This window comes from Anas platyrhynchos, chromosome 3 (assembly GCF_047663525.1).
Source record: "Anas platyrhynchos isolate ZD024472 breed Pekin duck chromosome 3, IASCAAS_PekinDuck_T2T, whole genome shotgun sequence".
Classification (NCBI taxonomy): domain Eukaryota; kingdom Metazoa; phylum Chordata; class Aves; order Anseriformes; family Anatidae; genus Anas; species Anas platyrhynchos.
Window position 1 is genome coordinate 83,489,502 of NC_092589.1, and position 16,282 is coordinate 83,505,783.

Genomic DNA, 16,282 nt, shown 5'->3' on the forward strand with positions numbered 1-16,282 from the left:
TTAAGCTCTCTAATATATCATTCTCAGTTTACATTTTCCAGGCCATCCCTAACTGTACAGCAGCAATCAAGATCGCACCATGTCCTGTACTGGCAGCCAGTAACCAAGCCTGTGAGTGAGCCAACACACTCTCACAGCAGCTAACGTTGAATCTTACTGCAGCAAAAATGTTTTTCTTGTTCTAGAGCTCGGGACACTCTTGCCGCCTCTCACCATCCTGGGGGGACCAGTGAATCCCTGCCCTAGCACTAAGCACCACCACGGGGCACAGATGGCACAGCGTGGTAGTGAATCACATCCCTCCCAAACCACAAAACAGGACAGGAGGTTGTGTCTGGAGAAAGCCCACTGAGATGCACCAACCTGCTGCGCAGCCTGGGCGCTCCCGAAGTTCTTTCCCCAGAGGTGGTCACGCACTCTCTGTGGGGACAGCCAGGCCCCGGGGTGCCTCCTGCCTCTCCCCACGGCAGTTTCAGATGCCCAGTAAAAGGTGAGGGACCCGCTGAATGCTCTGAAGGCATCACACTGCTCTGTCAGTGCTGAGGTGCTGGTGACGCAGGGACCCCTCTGCTGGGACAGCATCTCTCAGGGTTGTGAGAGGGAGGTTGAAGCAGCTTGGATGGCTGTAGGTTGCTGCAGGAAATTATGGATGATGAAACACAGTAGACAGTTTGATATGCTCTATTTGCTGTATTAGACCTTCTAATCAGAATAATGCACCGCTGGATTCTGCACCACAGATGCGAAGGGCCAAACCTCCTCTGGTTCAGGTCCTTTCCACAGGCCTTTGGTAGAAGATACATCCAGTAGGAGTTACCAGGAGGTGGAATTTAATCTGGAGGCTATCCCAGCTTTGAGCGAGGGGAATGAAATTGTCTGTTTCTCACCACATTTTGACCAGTTTGAACACTGACCGGTACCACCAGGCTGCCTCACGGAGGTGAGACCTGCAGAAGCTGACGAGCAGTGGAGGAGCAGCTGGAGCCCTTACTCCTCGTTCTCTTCTGCGGTGTTGGCACTGCCTGTGCTCTCGGTAGGAAATACCAAATCCAAATTGGTGTTGCAGTTCCCTGGAGACTGTCCATCAACTCTTCATCTCAATGACCACATGAGAGATATTCCAAATTACAAACCAGGTCGAACTGCTTCTCACCTAGCACTGGTTGAGGAGAAGATGGTCTCCCACTGAGTGTTGCAACTACTCAGCCTGGTGGAGTCACTGCCAGCTTCATCCATTGCTGAGCAAACACACCCCTGGGCTGACAGTCTGCAGCAGGAAAATGAGGGAATTCAGGAGATTATCTGCACGTGTCCCAAGCCTCTTGGAGCTTCTGCAGGCAGGAATGTGGTGCTGCTCCTCACACTCCTCTGCATCAGGATATGGAGACACTCACCTCTGATGGATGATCACTGCTGGATGAGCTTGCTAATGGCTCCAGTCCTGTCATTCTTGAAGCTGATCTTTGCGAATCCTGAAAGACCCCATTAACACTGCATTAGAATCCTGATGGCTTTCACTTGCTGAATTATTTAATTACTTAAATTTTTTAAACATTTCAGAATACCTTCCAAGCAAAATGTGACCTCTTGGTCTTCCATGAGAGGGGCTGACCTTGAGCGCGCTTCAGTGCGCTGTTGCAGCCTTGCTTTTCTCTTCACACACACTCTCCCTACAGCACTCAGCCTTGTACCTTCAGAAAAAGGTGTTATTGAGGAAAGCAGCTTGCTAAGTGGTTTTCTTTTTTGTGATTTATCCAAGTGCCTGTTTGCTCCCACATGCTGTGAGTGGATAATAGCAGTTCTCAATCAAAGTTAAAATTACTAATGCTCTTGTCTGTGGAAAATTTAGTGCAGCTACAAAAAAAAAAAAAAGAAAAAAAAAAGAAAAAAAAAAGAAAAAAAAAGGTTAATGATGCTGCTATACTACTGATTGTACTATGGCTTGTCATATCTTCATGGTGCACCCTCGTGCAGTGTTATTATGTCAGCTGTTTATTCCAGTCCAGATCTCCACTGAAGCTAGTATGAGACAACTGTATCTGATATGCTGCTCTAATAGTGAAACTAGTGTAAAAACACCATGCAAAAAACAACAGAAAAATAGTTGGTTTTTTTTTTAGACATCATGTACACCATCTGGTGACACTGACAGTTCAACAGTATGCTGACAGTGATTAGCACAGAGCATTACTCTGTCCTCCTCTTGAACACATGTTTATAGCAACAAATTTTGGCTACATATTTCCTCACAACTGGAAGCTGTTGAAATTATTTTTGCATGGGATGTTGAAGCAGTCTGAAAAAAACTGAGCAACAACAGCAAACTCTTGCTTCAAGTTATTGCCACTTCAGTGTCTGCCTGCAGTTCAGACATACACAGACAATATACCGCTAATTCTCTTTTTCTAATTGTGTTCACCCAAAGGTCTTTTGTGACTCACAAGTTATTATTACTTTTTAGTTGTAGTCTACTATGATTTTTTGTCAGTCTAAAAGGGCAGAGAGCTGATTCCTTTCATTTATATATTCCCAGCCTTCTACTGAACACATTTATTTTATGGAAACTGAGGGACTAGAAAACGGGACAGCATTAAACTTTCATATATTCATGTACAAGGTCATTGTTAGTTGAAATAGATGAACGCTGATGGATCACGCAGTGTCAAATTATATGCCTGTTCCTGACACTGATGCAGTGATGGAGTGGTTTGGCCATGTCACTGTAGGCTCGTTATCTGAACAGATCCTGTATTAGGCATCTGAAACCACTCTCAGGTGCTTAATCAAAACCAGTCTGGTTTGCAGGGGTGGTCAGCATGCGTGGGTCACTGCCTAAATTGCTCCCTCTGTATGGTGATAATAACCGAAGACTGCTTGTTAGGTGGTCTGGGATCAAGTCACCCTTAAGTGGAGTGCCTGGTCTCTGACACACCACGGACTTCAGCGGATGGGTGAAATTATCCTTTGGGTGCCTCAGGTCTGATCAGAGCCCCATCAGATACTACTAGTTCCTTGTGACTCTGCAGGGAGACATTAGCACACTGCAAAATTTACTCTTAAGATATAGTTATGCCCTAGGCTTGTTCTATTTAAGTTCTCTGTGAATCACCCTCCACAACCATCTGCCAACAGCCAGCATGGGTGCTAAGGCCATGAGCCAAGCCTGCAAGGTGTTGCCCTAACAGGTACAAGACCTGTCTCTTTCCCTGAGACCTTACAGTTCTGGGTGTGCTTGCCTTCGGAGCAAAAGGGGAGCTAACTCAGGCCCCTCTAAGACACTTCTGGCTTTAATTGTATTTGCACAGGAATAAAATCGAGCAGAAGGAAAACTCCACTATCATCAGCACAGTTTGACATTCCCAGTGCATTAGCACATGAAATGATCTGGTGACAGAGTAAATAAGACTTGAATTACTGTTAAAAAGCTTTTGCAACAAATGCTAAGATGCTTCCATCTCAATGGTGACCTGTAATTGTTAACAATTTGCAAAGAGAACCACATAAATGAAGATGAGGTTTGCAATGCTATTATTACAAATGCTTCAAATAATCAAGTTAAAGTACTCAGCACAACTGACTTCAAAAATGCCTTTTCATTTCCAGCTAAGGCCCTGTGACAACTGGGCTGGCTGGGTGCTGGCAGCTAGCAGCAAATGTCTCTGCGGGAGCCCTCTGTGCTTTTGCACAGCTTGCACAGCTTCCCTGCTGAGCTCAACAGTTCTTGTGAGTCCCTCGGAGATGCCCAATGCCTTAACCCTTCTGAACATCCCCTGCTCTGAAGCTGGATGTCACACTGGGGGATGCTGGTTTGAGACAGCTGCTGCAGTCAGGTCTGCTGGCAACAGCACATGCTTGTCCCGTTGCATTCTGGATGAGGGCTTCAACATCTTGATGGGATTTTAAATAGCTTTTATTGCAACCTCATATTATACCCACCACAGCCAGCGATTTATTTAATTTAGAACAGCTTTATTCGGAGATGTTTACCCACAGAGTGTCCCAATCTGGCGGCGCAGGAAAGGAGGTCACTTACAATTTATTTAATTCTTTTTCTGTTTATTTTCAGCAGTCCTCTATTCAAAATAACTTGGAGCTGTGCATAGAGGCTGATTATCAAACCTATCTAGGAGATGCAGCCACCCAGCTGTACATCTAAGTCTTCTCAACTGTGTTTCAACAGCCTCGAACGCATGATGCTAAATTGGAGACAGGACTTTGGGTGATAGATGGGGAAATGGAAGAACGAGCAATTAAACACAGGTAGGACTTTCACAGGTCGACCCAGGGCAACCCAGGGCTGTGGGGTTGCACTGAGTGGTGGCACGGAGAAAGGATCTCCTTGGCCTGAGAAAACTAAATAGCATAGGCTGTTCCAGGCTTTATTAAACTCTCAAAGAAGTGTGTGCCAGGACAGCAGCTCTTAAAAATACAGCATATTTTTCACCTGAGCACTTTTGCATTTGCCTGTTTTACACATGAATGGATGGCGCACTCTACTTTTGGAAGAATTGCCTTGACGTAAAGGAACAGAGACCCAGGGCTGACACAATTTCGTATTAAGGTGAAATCCACACCATGGAGCTATCCTTTCTCCCCCAAAACCCAGCCTCACAGATTATTTTGACATGTTTTCCCCACCCTGAGGATTTTAACTTCAGTTGTAACACTACCTTTTAATTTGGAAACATTGCTGCTTTTCTCTACAGACTCCTGCCAAAAATACAGGCGGTGGAGGTTGGGTGGGGGGGTGGTGAAGAAGGAAGAGCTGATTTCTAGACACTTGAGAGTACTGGGATTGTTCACGTGCTGAAGTCAATGCGAGCAATATCAGCTGATAAGTGGGAGGCTGAAATGTTAAAAATCTCAATGCAGCAAGACAACAGTTTTAAGAGGCCTTCTCTCTTCCGATTACTACTGAAAAAGGATGATATTACAATGAACCTTGTTAAGACGTAATATTCCCACTGGAGAATAAGTGATGCTGAGCTAGTGTCAAATTGAAGATCTGAAAGGGACTAATTACTTTTTCTGCAAGGAAGAACTTTCCATTTTGTCACTGCTTCAATACCTGAGCAATTCCATTAATCTCAGACGTCTGAATCCCAGCTCCCATGCTTAATTTCTGCTGGGAATTGAGGGAAATCGCAAAAACAGCCAAGCCAGAGCTTACAGTAACTGGATTTGATGTCCTTTAATCAGAAGAAGGTGTCAGATTGTCACTCTGGATGATTTCTTTAAATTCATTGTTAAGAAGCATACAAGGTAGAAGAAGGTGAGTCCAGCCTTGTCTTGCTCATAGGAAACCATTCCTGGTACTTCTTCATCCCCTGCCTATGAGCACTTCCATGGTTAACATCTCCTCTTAGTGTCAGCAGTCCAATGCCCCAGTGGGTTGCCACACCAGCTGGAAACAACAGCACACAGTGCATCCCTCCTCCCAGCAAGCAGGGTGTCTCCCCGTAGGTGCTGGTTTGGGTATGCACTGCTGGGATGGGGAGCAAGGATCCTGCAGTGTGTGTGTCTTCCCTGATTATCTTGCAAAGAATGAGAGAGAAGTTGGATGAACAGTTTCCAGACAACATGCCACTCTGCGAGAATTTTGCCAGACTGTTTAAAATCAGCACGATGAAATAAGTTTAATTGCTAAGAGCTTGGAGGAGGGACATTAAACAACATTTCATTATTCTCCACAATAAAGTGAGAGTTTTGCTAGCCTCCTTGAAGAGCATGAAGATGCCACTTATGTGATGCTTTAAAAATCCAGGAGCTAAATCACATTAGAAGTACCATGCTGGAAGGGAGCTCAGGAGATGATGTGCCCCAGCTCCTCCATGAGACAGGGTTATCCAGAGCAGCCCTAGTGTGGGAATGCAGTGCTGTGTTAGCCCATGTCTTCTTTTACCCAGGGCTGGGCTGTCAGGTCCAGTGCACGTGGTGGTAAGTGGCCCTCCTGCTTGTCTGCAAAGAGTGACCAGGCACCACAGGACTAGGGGAAAATGAGAAAGATCCCACTTTACCAATACTGGGGTCATTCAAAGTCTCGCCAAAGTTAGAAATCTGTAAAGGGGGGTGGAAAAGCAGAACAGATTTATATTTGCACTATCTCTTGGCATCCTGGAAATACTCACTGCTCTGAGGCACCTAGGGAGTAGAAGAGGGCTGGTCCAACTGAAGGTCACCAGCAAGAGCTCCTACCAAACCTGGACCCTTTCCTTGGGTGTAGACCCAGAAGCAATTTGAACAAGAGAAACACTTTAAAGTAACTAGAGAAAAGAGGTGCCCTGGACAACAGAGTCCACATTTGAGCCCTATCAGAACCAGGAGAAAGGGCTTTCTCCTCAGCAAGGTTATGTTTGGAATGAGATATCAGGAAAATGCAACTTTTTTTTGGTGCCATATGAAGCATATATATTTGCCTGGATGACATTGGTTTGGCAAAAGAGCCTACAGATGACTCTCTGGAGGTCTCTACATGATCAGAGGTGCTTCAATTCTTTCCGAAGTTGCTGGCTACATCCACACCTACTTGTGAATTCAGTGCAAAGGGTAATGCACCTGGGGACAAGTGTTGGCACAAGAAGGTTAACAGTAGAGATAGACAACATACCTTGCCCAAATAGATAAGGAAGGACTGAAAGTGCCCTGGAAATGCCTTCAAGGTAAATTTGTGCCTAAACAAGCTGTCAAAATAAGCAACATGGGATGCTTTTTTGTAGCACACCTGACAGGTACAAAACAGAAATTTAATACAAATTTTGAGAGGACAAAGAAACTAGGACAAAGAGACACCATTTCTGAGATCCACTAGTAGTCAGCTGTCCAGGGATGTTTCTAAAGACAAAGTTGGTTCAACAAGAAACAAAGACTAGATCTCTGTGTGCTGGTGCTTCAGTACAGAGTCAGATGCACGGAATCATCAAGGAAAGGTTGGCAATTTAATTCCATCATATTAGGGATGAGTAGATGGATAGGATGCGGCACCTATCAGTGGGCATAGCTTGTTGACAAATTTCTTCCCATCTTCTGGCTTCACTGTCCAAGGCAGGCTTTTATACGTATTGTACATTTCAAGCACTTTTGACATCCTAGCATCTCTTTTTTTTTTTTTTTTTTTTTTTTTTTTTTTTTAATAATATATCTCTATCTGCCAAAAAAACATTCCAGCATAATTGAAAATTCAGAATGATTGATTTTCAGGACCATTTTCAAGATCACGCAGTATTGCTCAGCCTTGTGCTGCAACAGTTTCAACCACATACGCAAGAATTCTTGCCTCATGGAACATCTTAAACTGTTCTATCTAATATGGCCCCAAATTAGATCAGTGTTGGTACTGCTGTACTAGATAGTGAAATTATTTAAATGCTGTTACCTGAAAGTGTCCATTAAGATATTTATTGTTGAATGAACAATGTAAAATCATTATGTATAAATAGTCAAAATAAAATTACTTGCATTCTTTGCCTGTTAAAGAAGATATTTTTAAAAAACAGTTCAGAGAGAAAGCGTATTTTTCTGAAAATAGACTATCATATCCACAATACCAGGAAATAAATACAAAAGTAATAGAGATATTACATGCAGCCAAAATATAATGTAAGAAAGAACTACAATATATATTTTTTCTCTCGAACCATTCCCACTGTGTGCCTGGGTAGAAAACAATAGCTCGGTTATGAAATAATGGAAATTTTATCCATGTAAATGCCACCCTCACATTAAAATCATCACACAACTCACAGTCTGCTGCCTGCAAGCTTCTCAGGTAGAAAGCTAGCAATAAATAGGGACTACTTTGCTATGGCTCTTAACCTCACAGGAACATCTTATAAAATGATTGTTTAGAATGTGCTGTACACTATCAAACAACAAAAAAAGAGAAGATCAAAAATTAAACCAAGAGAAGAGGTAAATGCCAGCCTCTGTATTTTAATCCTACTTTTATGTTTACATTTGAAGTCCAAGCACCAAATGTTGTATGGTAGCAACTCTACTGCTTGCTCCTTGCTGTTGTGCTCCATGCTTGTGGCACAGGAGCTGGTCACAGCACAGGGTGCTCAGAAAGCATGGAAGGAAATGCAGCTTGATTTCATTCATTTTGGGAAGCTGTTTTAGTCAAGGATGCAAACCCTCAGTTTGATGCCCATCAGCTGGCTCTGGCTGCTCAGGAACCACCCTTGCAATCCCCACACTGGAAAAGTGTGGGGATTCCCACTCCTCTGGTGCCCAGACAAAAGTACCAGCAAGGGACAGCCAGGACAGATAAAACCCTGGAAAATCTCCTTCACATATGAATAGGTTAGGAAGGAACTTGTCTTGGCTATATTCACATCTGCTGAATTCCCCAAAGGATAGAGAAAACAGGATAATAGCATAAATAATGGGTTCCTTAAGAAAACTCCCTCAGCAAACAAAAGAAATTGGACTTCAGAAAAGCCAACTCTTACACAAAGCGTGGAAGACATTGAAGTAATATTTTCTCCCTTATCTGACAGCATATTAATAATTTATTTATGTTCTTAGCAGTTCCCAGACATCGACTGGCTCTAGTGAAGTCTATGATGCCTAAGGGATGTGGACGAAACCCCAAAGCACATGCAGTGATTGGACCAAGTCCTTGTTTCTCCCCTGGACCTGGTGTCTGGACTTGCCCACGCTCTAGATTTAAGCTTTCCCAGTAATGCAAAGCAGTGCTGTTATAATAGTAAGCTATCATAACACAAGAACCTCAGCCTCTGCTCCCCCTCTGAACTTGGCTGTCCCTAGGGCTTGGCCAGGACTTTCTCACCTCATTTCTGCACTCCTTCATTTGGCTGCACATCAGCAGTGTTAGGCAGGGTTCTCTGCTAGCACTTATTAACAGGAACACTTAGCAGAAAAGGCACCAGGGTAAGTTTCCAAACACCCATGAGATGCTCTTTGACAGCACAATGCTATGGGCCCGAGCTGAAAAAGTTGCAAACACCTCTACCAGTAAATCCAAATATACTTATCTCTTGCCTAGCCACAGTTTGCTTCAAAGGCGGCTGTGTGCAAACCCTTTGTGTATGGCTGATCTGGTTTTATTTATGATTTAATTTTTCCTCCTGTATCAGATACTTCAAACATTTCCCTCTTTCACTTTTTTTTTTTTTTTTTTAATCAAACTGCTTGAAAATAGTTCTTTTATCATCAGGTCATTGTGAAAATATGCATGCTTTATGTTTTTAGCATGCTTTTCCCTTTAACAGCTTAGTATATATGTTAAATCATAAGCCTGAGCCTATAAGGAACTATTTATGCTAAATACTGTATCTTGTTCAAAGTGACAATTGAGCAATGCTGTCATTAAAAAGTGTTAAATCTGGCACCCGTTGCTATCAGTGGAAGATTTCTCCCTGTTTTGCTAACACTTTGGTGCCTACAGAAGAGAAAACTCGCCTCAGGCTCTTCAGGACACAGACCTTCACAACCAACAGGTGAAAAGCAGGGCCTGTCCCACTTCTTTAACAATAACGTGAAAATTACACTCCCTGAAGCCTGGCTCCAAACATCTCCACAGGTGGGAGCAGTTAAAGCCCTACCCCATCCTCCCAAACCCAGCTGTGGTCGCAGTGTTTCAGACCTCCTGGCCCAGCTCAGCTCAGCCAGGCAGTGCAGGCCAACCATGGGAGACTTTCTCATAGTGGGCTCCAGGCTTAAATTATAGTGCTTTGGGGATTTCTTGTGCTACAGTAAGAATTTCCTATTTCTTCCTTTCACGTTGTTTTCTTCTCTTCTGTAAGAGGGGGGCTTTTCCTTTCATGGCCACGCGTTACCTGACACAACCGGATAACACTCCTCCTCCCTGTGTCTGCCGAGGGCCCACGGGAGGTATGCAAGCATGGGCATGACGATCGCTGTTTTTCAGAGGAACATTGTGTGTTTTAATGGCCTGAAATCCCTCCTAAGGCTCAACCAGCAGGCACAGTGGGAGATGCAGCCCAGAGAAAGGCTGGTACATGCACTGCAAGGATGTGCACTTATAACCCCTCAGGCGAGCGGTTCCTTCCTACCAGACTGTACTGCATACCATGTCAAACTATTCAGGAGTTTCTGATTTTTGTTTCAGCTCGGGGATCAAGACCTGTGTCAATTCATGCTTTTAATTCAGCAAGACAATGCTCAGCATAATTTGATTTTTAGCTGTCTTACAGCGTTGAATTCACACTCACGCTGTACAAAGCCCCAGCCGGCAGCTTCATCAAATATTTACAGCTCCGTGAGGCCTCTTAACTAGTCTGTGCTCTCCTATGAAATGCAACAGCAACAAAACCATTAGTCGTGGCAAAAAGAGAAAGGTGGACACTTGACGTGCACAACTCATGAAGGCGTGAATTGCATGGACGCCTGCCTGAGCATCGCAATGAGCTACCTTGAGCAGAGAGGATGCACCCAGCTGGACCACTTCATCCTGCAAAGGGCAGGCACGTGCTGCTCTGACCCCCAGAAGTTTGGAATTATTGGCTGGAAAATACCTGCTAAAGAAACACTGTATGCTCCTGTTTGTGTGAACCTTTTCAGACCTTGCTCTTAGTTTCCAAATTGGGTGCTGATTACTGAACCTGCCCTATTTCAACAGCATGAGAAGCACTTTGTAACTTATTTCTGTGTTATAATGAAGTGTCTCTGTATATGGATCAAGATTAATTTATTGGCTGTATAAATATGTGTGAATCATGCCCGTGTATTACTGTCACCCACTCCCATGATTGGTCTTGCTGAGCATTCACCTCTGGTTTTGTGACTGAGGATGTGAAGTTAAAGCAGAGCATGGATATCAAGTTTCATGCAAAACTTCTCACATACGAGGAGGAATGATATCACTAAAGCACTCCTGCAAGAACACAGTGGTGTTGATATGAAGCTGTCCATTTCAAAATTAAGGTATCACACATTTGACTGGCAGTTGCTGCATGTTTGCAACTCAGGGAGACGTGGTTACAGTTAGGCTGTCTACAAAGCTCTCTTTAGGAGAAAACTGAAAGATTTTCATCAAGAAAACACTTGAAGCAAGGCACAAAACATTCAATTCTGTGAAACACAGAATAGTGGAATTATACTGGCAATTTACATGTGAGCTCTGAGTCAGTGCTTTCAGGCAGGCAGTAATTCCACATAAGCATCCCTGATGAAACAGGATCATAAATCTCTTTCTGAATGGTATCTTTCAACTGATGTGCTCGGCTTCAATCTCTTCTCCTACAGGAAAGACACTCAGAGACAGAATAAGAACGGGACCCAACCCACAGAGCACGTTTCAAGAGTGTTTTGCTACGTTGGCCCCCACTTGCATGCTTTTCTTTATTAAAAGCTAGTCTGAACTGATCCCTCGATATTTCAAAACGTGAAGAAAAGAGAAAGAATATGTAACGTAACAACTGCTGTCTGTGATAGCAGATAGCCTGGCCTGCTTGGAAAAAAAAGTACATCAGAACCAGTAGTAACTTAATGGGAAAAGCTGTCTAATTTAGCTTGTGGAGAGGAGTAAGTTTAGCTGAAAATAAACAAATGTGTAGGTTGTTAGTTCCATAAATGTATTTTTTTTCTTTTGCTGATTGTATTGTAAATATAAAACAAAACCTGCTTCCCAAACAGAGAAAAAAGGCAGATGTGGAGCTGGGCAGTGTATTTGGACTGGGCTGGAGTGCAGAACTGACACCGCATGGGGAATGGCAAGGAGCCCAAAGACATGAAAAGGGTGTCTGGAAGGACAGGACAGGGTCAGAGGGCTCAGGTGGCCATGCTGGGGAGAGCAGCTGTCCGACCCAGGGGACCAGGTAGTTGCTGCTCATCCCCTCCAAACAGAGCCCATCTCATCTGAGACGTAGATTCAGGAATGGGAGGCCTTGCTGGGCTTCTTTGACTTCAGCATAAACTGATAAATCAACTAATGGAGTAATTAGAAGCAGTCAACACGATATCCCTTCAGGACATCCAAACCTGGGAAGTCTTACAGGCACAGGAGAACTGCATTGTCCTGGAGAGTGCCTGGTGATGGGTGGGAGTTTGTGGGTGGTGGACGGGTGGTGGGGCCAGGAGGAGCTTTTCCTGTGGCCTGGGGGGAGCAGGCAGACATGGTGCAGGCCAAGAAGCTGCCAGCTGGAACAAAGAGTCCACCCAGCAGAGGCCACAGAGGGGGAACTGGAGCTCAGAAAGCCCCAGGCAACAGCCACAGCTTTTGTGAGTGCCATGTGTCAGACCGTGGCTCACCTTTTAAAGGACAGCCCTACTTTTGGCATTTTGGCCCCCTGTGCTCATGCTGGCTGTGAAAATTGTTAATTACGCACGAGCACACGTTAGATATTGGGGCTGATCAATGTGCTTCTGGGGTTACCAAGCGATTTACAGCCCCAAACAGTTCTGCTCAACCTGACTTTGCTGACTGTGGGACTAAGAAAAAATCTTCCTTTGTCGCGGTGGATTCTTGTCACCTGTGCCCAGTCCCACCTAAGGCCAGGATGTCTTACAGCCTCCTGTGACTCTTTCAGGGATGCTGAGTGCCCCAGCCTGGACCCCATGGCCAAGTTCTCATGGCCAAGACCTCGACAGCGCTGAGCTGCAGGACCTGAACCCTTCACATGCTTTTAGGGTCAAATCCTACAAGCTCTTTTGTGCAGCCCTGTGAGATATCTGCCTTATGAGTGGAATGCAGTCCTCTGAAGTGATACTGGGTGAACTGCTTCCGCTCCTATAGCTGTGCAGTTGATTATTCTCAGCTCAGAGCAGTACTTCCTACTTGGCCTTCTGCTTATCACATCTCCAGTTCATCTCAGCCGCATTTAAATTCTGACCTCACTTGCCTCTGCCAAATTCTCCACCCCAACCTCCCCCACAAACCCCACACTTCTTACTGCCCCAGCCATCAAGAGCACCAAATTAGCTACAAGGGGAGGTTCAGAAGGGCTAATTCACTGGCTGCTTGCAGAACTAAAACCCATGCAGGTGGTCAACCTCACAAAGGCCAAACCCATTGAATTCATGAGGGCTGCTCGCAAGCAGGCATATTTACATGCTTGAGTGTGCGGATAAGAGGTGCCAGGCTGTTTAATATACTGGTCACTCGATTAAAAAGAACCGGCATAATATTTTCCGTCAAGATAGGCCAGGGATTAGTTTGACAGACTTAATGTAATTACGCGGAGATGAGTTTGGCCCGGTGACCTTTTTCTTTATCATCGTGTCTTCCCAGTGTTTGATCAATGACTTCAAATAGCTTTGAACTGATTTAAGGCTTTTCTCACTGTTTGCTTTGAGATCTTGTTCTCCATTTTTAATAAACAAGACTGCTCCCTTTTTGTTCTGGAAGGGACCCTCATGTCTTAAACATATCAGTCTTGCAGGGAGGTTATGGCTAAATCCCAACCCCTCAGCCAGAAGAGCTGCAATTGCCAGGTTCCCCTTCTACATCCTCATGCGATTGCCTGGACATAAATCTAGGGTCAGGAAAACACGAGATTTAAAACAAATATCCACTGTCCTTAGGTGGCCACTTGGTGAAGCTGGTGGTAAAGCTTCAAGGCTTCAACAGCACCAGGCTCAAGCTCAGAGCTGCTGAACCAACACTGCCTCTGCTGTGCCGAAGCTGTTATAATAGCAGTACAAGCAGAAGTGCTTCAGAACTTTTCTTGGAGCTTTTAAGTACAAATGCAGGCATGTTTATCTACTTTCAGGAAAAAAAAAAAAAAAAAAGAAAAAAAAAAACATAGAAAAAAGAAAGCTACTTGAGGGTACAGATGGTTTCAGCATGTGCAGGACTTCTTCAGAAGGGGAAAAAATGGAACAGTTAAGCACAATTTTCTCTAATTTTTAAAGGAATCAAAGCGTTCCTTGCAGAAGAATCAAGCTATTTAGAATAACTCTTTGGACATCTTAATTATGTAATGTTCTCTTTTTTTTTTAATGCTTGAAAGTGCTTTGGTTCCTGACAATCACCTATGTGTTCAATGATTGTAAAATAATTGCAGATTATCGTTTTACCAAATGAGAGATTCTTTTTTTTTTTTTAAAGTTGGATGGCTCATGTAAGAGCTGCCCTCCTAGGTCTCAAAGTTTGTGAGAGGACTGAACTGCAAAGATAGGCTACAGGCAGTCCATGATCACTGGCTCCTATGAGCTTGTTGTCTGCGTTTCCAGGAAAAAACCCAAGGCACTGGTGATTTCCTAGCTCCTGCACAGGGGGGCTGGTACTGCCGTTCAGTCCATGCTTCCCTGACTCAGTCTGCACTGAACTCCTGAACGAGCTTGATTCATCCAAGCAAATTTTTTTCGAACAGGACTTAAGCCTTGGTTTGGGAAAGCACAAAAGCACATGTTCGCCTTGAGCCACTGAGCAATTCCACTGAAGCCAACAGCACCTAAGCCCTCACCAGCATTAAACATGGGCTTTGCTGGCCAGAAGCCATACGTACATGTTTCTGTAAGGGAAAGTAGTGCAGTTCTCATACCATAAGAGTTGCAATATTTGATGGTGCTTTTTTTCTTTCACCTGGAGCCCAGGGTTTTTGGAGTGTATGAGTGCATACCCATTCCAGCTTTGTTCTTTTAAAACTGAAAATTTCTGGGCTGTTTCACGAGGATTCCCAACCAGCAGAAAATATAAAAATGCAGATGAAATGCCCTGTGCTTTCAACAGCTGGATATTTAGAGGGGGTGTGGACCCGAATCAAGGCTTTTGAGCATGAGGTTAATGGCAAACACTAAAACAAATGAGCTCTGTTCTCTGCCCCGACAATCTCTCTCTACACACACTCAAGGACCCCGACACTGTCTGTGACCAAGGGAAGATCCCTGCTCCACCTGCTGCACATCTAGGGCCACGGGGACTAACAGGTAGGCAGACAGCCCAGTATTTCACTTTCCCGGAGCTCCGGCCCCGAAGTGAGGAGCCCGATGCCCCTTGCTCAGCACCGGGGATCACCGACACTTCCCATGCCCTGCGCATCTCCCAGCCGCTCAGCCCCCAGCCGCGGGTGCCAGGGCAGGGAGCTGCCCTTTCCATGCACTGAAAGAAAAGGGTGATGCACCTCAGAGACGGGCTCACAGCACCGCAGACAACGAGCAGGGACGCCCGGACAGCCCAACAGAAGCAGCGCTGGGTACCGAGGATGCTCTGCGGGATGCTCACCCCATGCCGGCACCCCAATGGGAACCGTCTCAAGCCCACGGAGGAAAACTCGGCAATAAGTACGCTGTCGGGAGGGGGCTGTTCCCCTGCGGTGCCCCATGGACACCCCACAACCTCCCACCCCAACACCCCCGGGCACCCCACAACCTCCCACCCCTGCACCCCGGGCACTCACCTGCGCTCCGGCGGCAGCCGCTCCGCTCCCCCCGTGCTCGGGGGTCTCTCCCGGAGGGGAGGGGGGATATTTTGGGGGGACAGGCGGGGTGGGCTGTCCCCCCTCTTGCCCTCAGCCCGGCAGCCGCGAGTGCGGCGCAGCCCCCCCGGCGGTGGGGATTTATCGGCGGGCGGAGGAGGGGGCCGGCACGGCCGCTTTGGGGCGGGGGGATGCGGGGAGGGGGCCGGGCTGCGGGGAGCCTGCGGCGGCTCCGCACCCGCTCCGCACCCGCTCCGCACCCGCTGCGCTCCGCCGGGGGCACGGCGCCGCCCCCGAGCCCCTCCGTGCCCACCAGGGGGCACCGCCGCCTGCTGCCGGGGCTGGGGTCGCGGGGAGCTCGCCGGGCAGCGGGGGGGAGAGCGGAGATAGCATCCCCCGGGGGTGGAGAGAGACTTGGGTGCCGTGGGGTTTTGGGGAGGGTTCCAAAGAGAGCCGAGGTGAAGGCACCTCTGCTTTGCCTAAGGAAGTTGTCTCTATCCGGGGATCGTGTCATTTCCCACGGCTTGTGAAATATTTATATATATATATATATATATATATTTTTTTTTTTTTTTTTTTGAATGTGGAGTGGCACTGATTTAAAACCCATTCACAAAGCCTCTGTTCCCATCTCTCCTGCTTTACCTCGGGAGGTCTTCTGCTCCGCTGCTTTCTGGTGAAACGTGTCCAGGGCTGCTGGAGGGCTCCGTGGGCTGGAATGGGAGTGGAAGATGACCCGGAGCAAAAATCTCCAGGTCTCTGTAATCACGGCTTTCATGTCCTCCTCAAACACTGAACAACAAGGGAATGAAATTCTCAGGCATTTTATTTACGGTCATCATTTCTGGAGAGATTTTCTGCCCAGGACCTCCTCTAGAGTTCCTGATGTCTCCCACTTACATTTAGGGGAAGGCTGCGGTGAGTTCATGCAGCACCAGCCATAA

At 46.0% G+C, this 16,282-nt stretch overlaps 1 protein-coding gene and 1 long non-coding RNA gene across 6 annotated transcripts in view; one reads left to right on the forward strand and one right to left on the reverse strand.

Moving 5' to 3' along the window:
- Nucleotides 1-10,662, forward strand: part of LOC140002227 (uncharacterized) — a 55,608-nt gene extending 44,946 nt beyond the window's left edge. Inside the window, exons 5-6 of one of the 2 annotated variants that reach the window (XR_011808470.1) lie at nucleotides 4,070-4,260; nucleotides 8,524-10,662. This is a non-coding gene — a long non-coding RNA (uncharacterized lncRNA). The remainder of the gene's footprint in view (nucleotides 1-4,069; nucleotides 4,261-8,523) is intronic. The other variant, XR_011808469.1, reaches the window with a different exon arrangement.
- HTR1E (5-hydroxytryptamine receptor 1E) overlaps nucleotides 1-15,800 on the reverse strand; it is a 34,304-nt gene extending 18,504 nt beyond the window's left edge. Inside the window, exons 1-4 of one of the 4 annotated variants that reach the window (XM_038177563.2) lie at nucleotides 15,321-15,800; nucleotides 1,566-1,854; nucleotides 1,395-1,472; nucleotides 364-1,267 (exon numbers count right to left, since the gene is read on the reverse strand). The gene's annotated coding sequence lies outside the window, so the exon portion shown is untranslated. Of the gene's footprint in view, nucleotides 1-363; nucleotides 1,473-1,565; nucleotides 1,855-15,320 lie in introns of all 4 variants that reach the window. The other 3 variants (XM_038177562.2, XM_038177561.2, XM_072036210.1) reach the window with 3 other exon arrangements.
- Between the last annotated feature and the right edge of the window lie 482 nt (nucleotides 15,801-16,282).